Genomic DNA, 7,460 nt, shown 5'->3' with positions numbered 1-7,460 from the left:
CTTTATCAAACTCTGCTTGATCTTCACTTCCCATAGCCACTAACTTTTGTTCCATTTCCGCATTACTCCTTCCTTGATTTTTCTGCGATGTACTCGCAACAGCATTTGTGAGTCTCGGAAGTAAGCTTGTATTTCCACCTTTCGAATCAGATATTGCAACTGGGTAAGATTCCATGTCTCTTTGCTTTTTCTCGAGGGATGTATATTCTTCATGAAATTCGCGTAGTTCCGACATTGTAATTGTATCCTTTACTCTGAAAATTTGGGTATACAATAGGTCTGTTGCGAAGAGAACATTAATGAATGCAAGAATAAGATGTCTCTCGTCCACCCGCCTTCCCATTTCACAACAAATTGTTCTCCAGCGAGTCATTAGATGACGTAAACTTTCATTTGTTATTCTGTGAAGTCCAAATGCAGTTTCAATCCCCGGTCTTGATAGATTATTACTTATGTACTGCCCCAAAAAGATGTTTTGTAAATGATGAAAGGAGCCAATGGATTCTACAGGTAGTCCTTCAAACCATTTCAAAGCTTCACCTGCTAAACTTGCAGCAAAATACTTGCGCATTACTGCATCATACTTTTCCACTGCAGTAAACATCTAGAATAAGCTTTCACATGTTGGATCGCACATGCACTACCATCAAATATACTTGTAAATGCTGGTAAACTGCACTTAGATGGTATCGGTTCTATTTGAATTTCTTTTGTAAATGGATTTTTTCCATCTTCCTCCACTGCTTCCTCTAGTTGTCTTCTCCCATCATTTCTTTTTGCAGTCATCATTTCTCTTAATTCTGCCATCTCCCTGAGAATTTCTTTGCTGAATGATTGATCCAAATCTTCTTGCATGGGTCTTTTTAGCCTTTCTTGTCTCAATCTATTCTCATGATTGTTTTGGTGTATTGCCTCTTGTATCTCTTGTCGTTCAGTTGCTTCTCTTCTTCGCCTACGCCTTTCATTATTTGCTTCGATTTGTGCTCTATCATGTCTTTCTTCAGTATTTTTGCGATCATATCGATTCTTGGATATTTCTCTTTCTTGGGGTGTCACTCGACCTTGATCTGTATCTTCTATGCGATGACGTTCGTGTCCTCTTCCTCTATTATCAACGTGATGCAATCCACTTTGTAATTCTCTTTCTTCTAATTCTTCACTTCTTCTCTGTCTGTCTCTCGCACGTGCAACTTCTCGTTCGCGCTCATATTCACCTCTCAACATTTCCCTACTATGTAATATCATTTGTCCTTGCCCTGGACGTTCTTCTTCCCTTTCAGAATTAGTATTTGCTCGACGAAGAAGTTCGTGTGGATGCTCGTAATGATTAGTTGCTAAGTCAATTATACGTCTTTTTTCCTTGTGATCTTCCAAATTTTCATCTTCTTGCGAGTTTTCTTCAATGACTTCCATATGTTGCTTTCGACTATCATTTCTTCGATTAGATTGGCTCTGTATGGAAGAATTCCTGTTGGATCTTTATCTTGAGCGTGTAACACTCCTTGACCTTTGTTCTTGTAATCTAAGATTCTCTTCTCGTAAATCATCATTTTGACGGATCAAATTCGCACGCTCCTCTTCTTCTCTCTTTCTTTCAATTATTAATTTTTTCCTAAGCTCTGCAATCGTCATATTTCCTCCACTCGCTGTAATTGGTTCTTCGTTCCCAACTCTCTGTTCTTCTTCCGTAGAATTCGTCATCGCAGTATGGACACTCACTCTATCATAATTTATATCAGTATTCTGTCCTTGTCCTCGCTGAAACCTAATTGGATTTTCTTCTCTTTGATTTTCGACCACTCTTTCTTCTTCTTGCTCAAGATTTGTAATTCTTCTTCGTTCAGCGAGTCTGTTACTCCTTCTAGTCGCCATTACTTGTTCCACAACAGATTCAATCCTTACCATTTGCTAAATGTTTTCATCTCACTATTTTCTTTACACTCTATGATATACCATCAGGATTTATCATCCAGAGCAGATTAAGCGATCAAAATTTCTTACAACAACACCCCACTTAATCTGGTTATATTTCTATGTGATCATCATGGACAATTATTTTATTGACATGCAGAGGCATGTAGTCTTCCTTCCTACTCCATATAATTGGATTAGATTATAACAATGAACAGAGACTACTCATGATTTTCTCATTTTTATTGTCTTGCTTTCTGGTATCTTTATCCTGTTAATGTACGATGACTTAGACATTCTCGCTTCGACTTGTTTGCTGCTTAAATTATAGATGCTCTTCTGCTTGGAATTCAAAGAGAGTAAACTAAAGAAATTGTCTTCTCTACATTGCTTTGCTCATGAAATTATTAGCTTCTCTTTGTAACAACATTACTGTACAACCCAAAGGCTTCTATTATAATATCTTTGTTCTTTTAACAGAAAGTTTGCTGTTCACACATTGAAGTCTCAATTTTTTTTGTGGAGTTCACTGAATAAGTTAAGACTAATGAGGTTTTTTCATTTGATATTTATGTATGAATTTTCGTCACCCTAAAGGGAACCATTCTTGCAGAATGTGTGGTAGATTAATTTTATGATACTTAATATAGAATGTCAAATCCTTGAGTTTTATTTAATCGTCCCAAGTACAAAAGAGCCGAAATACAGTGGAGCAGTATATGCTTAGTTCAAGTGGAAGATTAATTATTCGTTTAAGATTTCAGTGCTTCCATATATGTTGGCATATGAGTTCTCTAGTGTTTTAGTCAATTTGCTATAAACAAAGCTATGCCACTCTTGCAGTCAAGCATTGTCCAGCACTTAAAAGGGTTCATCTTATGTAGACTTTTAGGATCTCTGTGTCAATTAGGATCTGAATTAGTAGGGTCTTGCTAACGCATAACATATAAGGATATAATTGTATTGGTTTTATTGATTCAGATGCTTGCAGTCATTTATATGCATCCCTACAGTTACCAAGCAGCAACGATAATCCACAATTCATTCTGAAACACTAATTCACTGTCTATATTTACTTGTCTTAATTAGTTTTCACATCATCACCAACCCATGTATTGATTTGAATGTGAGTTCGTATTAGTAAGCTAAAGCAACTAGTAGACATTAATTCATTTCTGTAGCGCCATTTTCGCTAGCTGCGATTGGTTCTCCATTAACTTAAGTCACAGGCCTTACTTTGTTTTGGTAGTCTTGTAAGCAAACTTACTAGCAATGGGGTAAAGGATTGTATCCCTTAAATAAGCTTTATCTTGGCTGACTGCTAAGTTACATTGAAATTGAGATAGTTGACAGTAGAAAAAAGGTGAACTGCTTATGGTTATTCTTGTCGTCAATTATTTCTTACGCTTCTCTCGAGTTCGAGAACCTTCTATCATAATCCTTTTTATTAATTAATAATGGAAACATCCTTTGGTTTCATCTTTCTTGGTTATATTTGTCCTCACTGATTTCACAGTTTTGTGACTGTCAAATCTTTTGTAGTTTCTAATGTAGTTTTTTAATTCTTAGAAGTCATTAGGTTGATTACATAATGCCGTTGAATAAACAATGAGGCATATGTTTGTCTCTTTTCTTTCCGCAGTAATGAGTAGAGAGTGTGTTAGCCGTGTGCACACCCTGTAACATTTTGTCGCCAGGGAACTGACGGGCAATATCCAGTCGTTGTTTTGACTAGCATGTGGATTTGAAGCAAGTAGACATCACAGGCAGCAGGCAGCAGCTAACTGGTCTAGATTCCCTGATGTTCCTCTGGTTTGCCATTTACTAGCATTTCCGAGAATGGTGAAGATTATTGACAATTTTTTTATTATGAGCAAGCAGTTGAAAATTTTCGGCGTTTAAATTGCCTTGATCTTGATTTTGTGTGTTGTGGACTTGGGTTGTTCACTTTATCGGCTCTGACTTGTACTATACACTCTTATAACAATTCTGGCAGATCTCCTTCCTATTTGAAGTAAGCTTTTCTTTTTTTCCTCCTCCTTGTTAGAGGTACTGGATCTAAAACCATATTGAACCACATTTGAGACAGCGGAGAGCTGAGGTACTACCTGAAGCCGCTTGGGTCTTCAGGTATTTCGTATTAGTGCTGGAAATCAAGTATTGTAGCCGAGGTACTAGCTGCAGCTAGTATCGGAGACCTACTTGCCCCATAACAATGCGTTTCCAAGCTTTGCACGGTAGACCTACTTCAACCAAATCTCACTATTATTTCTATCAGTTTTCTGCATGTACTGGTGTCTTTTTTGGTTGATCACTCTGGGTATTTAGAACTGCAACTAGGTCCGTTCTTTTTTAACCTTCAATCTGCTGGATATTTCTTGTGTGTTTGTGTTGTATCAGATATGAAATTATGCAAAATCCATTGATCAAAGAATCTTTCTTTTGAAAAATACAACTCTTCTTTGATTAATCAACTTTGCAAATTTGACGGGTTAAATGAGGCTGTCCTGTTCATTATGTTTGATAAATTGACTGATAGATACCCTATAATAAATAAATGAGATGTTGATAATTGAACTTCATTTCAAAGGAGTGGGTCTAAACCATAGTTAAAGAATCATCAGAGCAATTTACTAGTTCTGAAAATGGCTTAAAATGGAACAGAGTCTTGGTAGTCAAAAAAATTGCCCAAGCTAGAATTACCGTGTGAGACCATACTGCCCATGGTCTTTCAACGGTCTGACGAGAAAATTCATATTGTGTCCGTCAAAAAATTAATTTCACTTTGAACATAAACTCAGACAGTGGCGAAGTGTTTTATCTGGGCCGGATATTATTGCTCGATATATTCGAACCATACCCACCTTCTTCTAGTCTATTTAAACACACTTTTTAAGACTCCGGGGATCAGCAGCAACATTCTAGCCCTAACTCCCCTATTCTTCATAGAGGACAACAAGAAGAAGCAGAAGCAATCTCAAGCAGCTGTATGATTCCAGAAGAGCTGTGCTGTGAAATCCTGATAAGATTACCCATAAAGTTCGTATTAAGATGTATAGTCCGTTTGCAAATTGTTAGATTTTGTAAAACACATATATCAAAATAGTTCGTCCCTATTTCATTCATTCAATCTGCCTCTTATACAAGATACACAACCCTAGTTTTAGACCCTAGAGTCCGACCTTACAATGGACTGTCCATAACAGTTTAAGCATTGGACTGAGAAGATGGGTCTCAATCTGGAGACTGTGAAGATGGGTCTCAACCCAACAGTCTCGAGCCCATATATAACTTTCCTAATACCCTCCCTCAAGACGGAGCATGGAGATCACACATGCCCATCTTGGAAATAAGAAACTGAAACTGTGCTTTCCCTAAAGATTTAGTAAAAATATCCGCCAATTGCACTGTTGTAGGAGTGTAAGAAGGCGTAATAAGCTTCTGCATGATAGCATCTCTAACCAGATGACAATCAACTTCAATATGCTTTGTTCGTTCATGAAAAACTAGATTCTGAGCAATATACAACGCCGATTGACTATTACAGAGAAGTCGCATTCCATGTGGATGATGAACTCCCAAATCACCCAGTAATTTTTTCAACCATTTTAATTCACACGTCGCCGCCGCCATAGATCTATATTCCGCTTCAGCTGACGAACGAGAAACAATATGTTGCTTCTTAGTTTTCCAGGATATTGGAGAATACCCAAGAAGAACAAACCAACCCGTCAACGAGCGTCTAGTTAAGGGACAACCAGCCCAATCTGAGTCACACCATCCTTTCAAATTAAGACCACTATCAGAGCGCAACAGAATTCCCTGCCCAGGATTCTTCTTCAAATATCGAACCACACGAAGAGCCGCTTCCCAATGTGCTATTCTCGGCAGTTGCATGAATTGAGACAAAATATGAACAGAATATGCTAGGTCTGGCCTAGTCACGGACAAATAGATTAAACGCCCAATCAGTCTTCGATATTTTTCCACATCCGTGAACAAATCTCCTTTGTCAAAAGAAAGACGATGATTAGTTTCCATTGGAAATTCTGCAGGTTTTGCACCTAATAATCCTGCTTCCATGATGATATCCAACGCATATTTGCGTTGAAACATATAAAAACCTTGTGCACTTCGTGCCACTTCCAAACCCGGAAAATACTTCAACTTTCCCAAATCTTTCATCTTGAAACATTGTCCCAAGTAAAGTTTGAATTGATCAAGCGCAACTAAATCATTACCCGCAACAATCAAATCATCCACATATACCAAAACATTAAGTTGGGTTTTTCCCTTAGTCATGATAAAAAGAGAATAATCGGAATATGATTGCCGAAACCCATAATTCTTCAAAGCTGCAGACAATTTTGCAAACCAACATCGAGGAGCCTGCTTTAAACCATATAAAGATTTTTTCATCCTACACACCATATTAGACTTACCTTGAGAAAATCCAGGTGGTATTTTCATATACACTTCTTCTTCCAAGTCTCCATGAAGAAATGCATTATGTATATCCATCTGATGCACTTCCCAATTCTTAATTGCTGCCACAGCTAGGAAAGTTCGCACTGTCGTCATTTTCGCCACTGGTGCAAATGTCTCATTGTAATCCAACCCTTCTACTTGATGATTCCCAAAGATCACCAGTCTAGCTTTGAGCCGCACCAACTGTCCAATCTCATCATACTTCTCTGTGTAAATCCATTTACTACCAAGAGCTTTCTTTCCCGGCGGTAATTCTTCTAATTCCCATGTTCCTTGTTCTTCCAAAGCTCGTATTTCTTCTACCATTGCCTTACGCCATCCTGGATGCTTCATGGCTTCTTTGAAATTTTTAGGCTCAGACCCAGCAGTAATTGCTGCAAGAAACTTTTTATGAACTGTAGAGAATTTATCACAACTAACATAATACGTCAAAGGATACGGCGTACCTGAGGATGATGATTGTGGAGAGTGAGCATGGGATGGACTATTTTGTCGTACAGTGTGCGTTACAAAACCTTTGAGCCGACTAGACGGAATCTTCTGTCTCCTTCCTTTACCCATACTAGCTTCCGTCATTTCCTTCGAGACCACAGGGTTCTCAGTAATATATTCTGGGTTCTCAGTATCATCGTCCAGGTTCTCAGTAATGTCTTCCGGGTTCTCAGTAATGTTTTCTGGGTTCGCAGTAATACCTTCCTAGTTCCCAGTAACATATTCTGGGTTCGCAGTACTGTCTTCCGGGTCCTCAGTAATGTAAGTTGGGTTCTCAGTAATATCTGCTGGGTTCTTTTGCTGCACTATTTCTTCATCATCACTCCAACACACGTCATTATTAGCCTGAACTATCTCAGTTGACTGATCAGGTACCCTAGATATGTAAGGAAACTGATGTTCATGAAACTCTACATCCCTTGAAACTAAAAATTGTCTTTTGTCTAAGTCATATACTTTCCATGCCTTCTTCCCAAAAGGATAACCCAGAAAGACGCACCTTCTTCCTCGACTTGCAAACTTATCCCCTTTACTACTTTGATCATGTGCATAACACAAGCAACCAAATA

The sequence above is a fragment of the Papaver somniferum genome, chromosome 9, assembly GCF_003573695.1.
Source record: "Papaver somniferum cultivar HN1 chromosome 9, ASM357369v1, whole genome shotgun sequence".
Classification (NCBI taxonomy): Eukaryota; Viridiplantae; Streptophyta; class Magnoliopsida; order Ranunculales; family Papaveraceae; genus Papaver; species Papaver somniferum.
The sequence above is the reverse complement of the archived record's forward strand: the minus strand, read 5'-3'. Positions refer to the sequence as shown.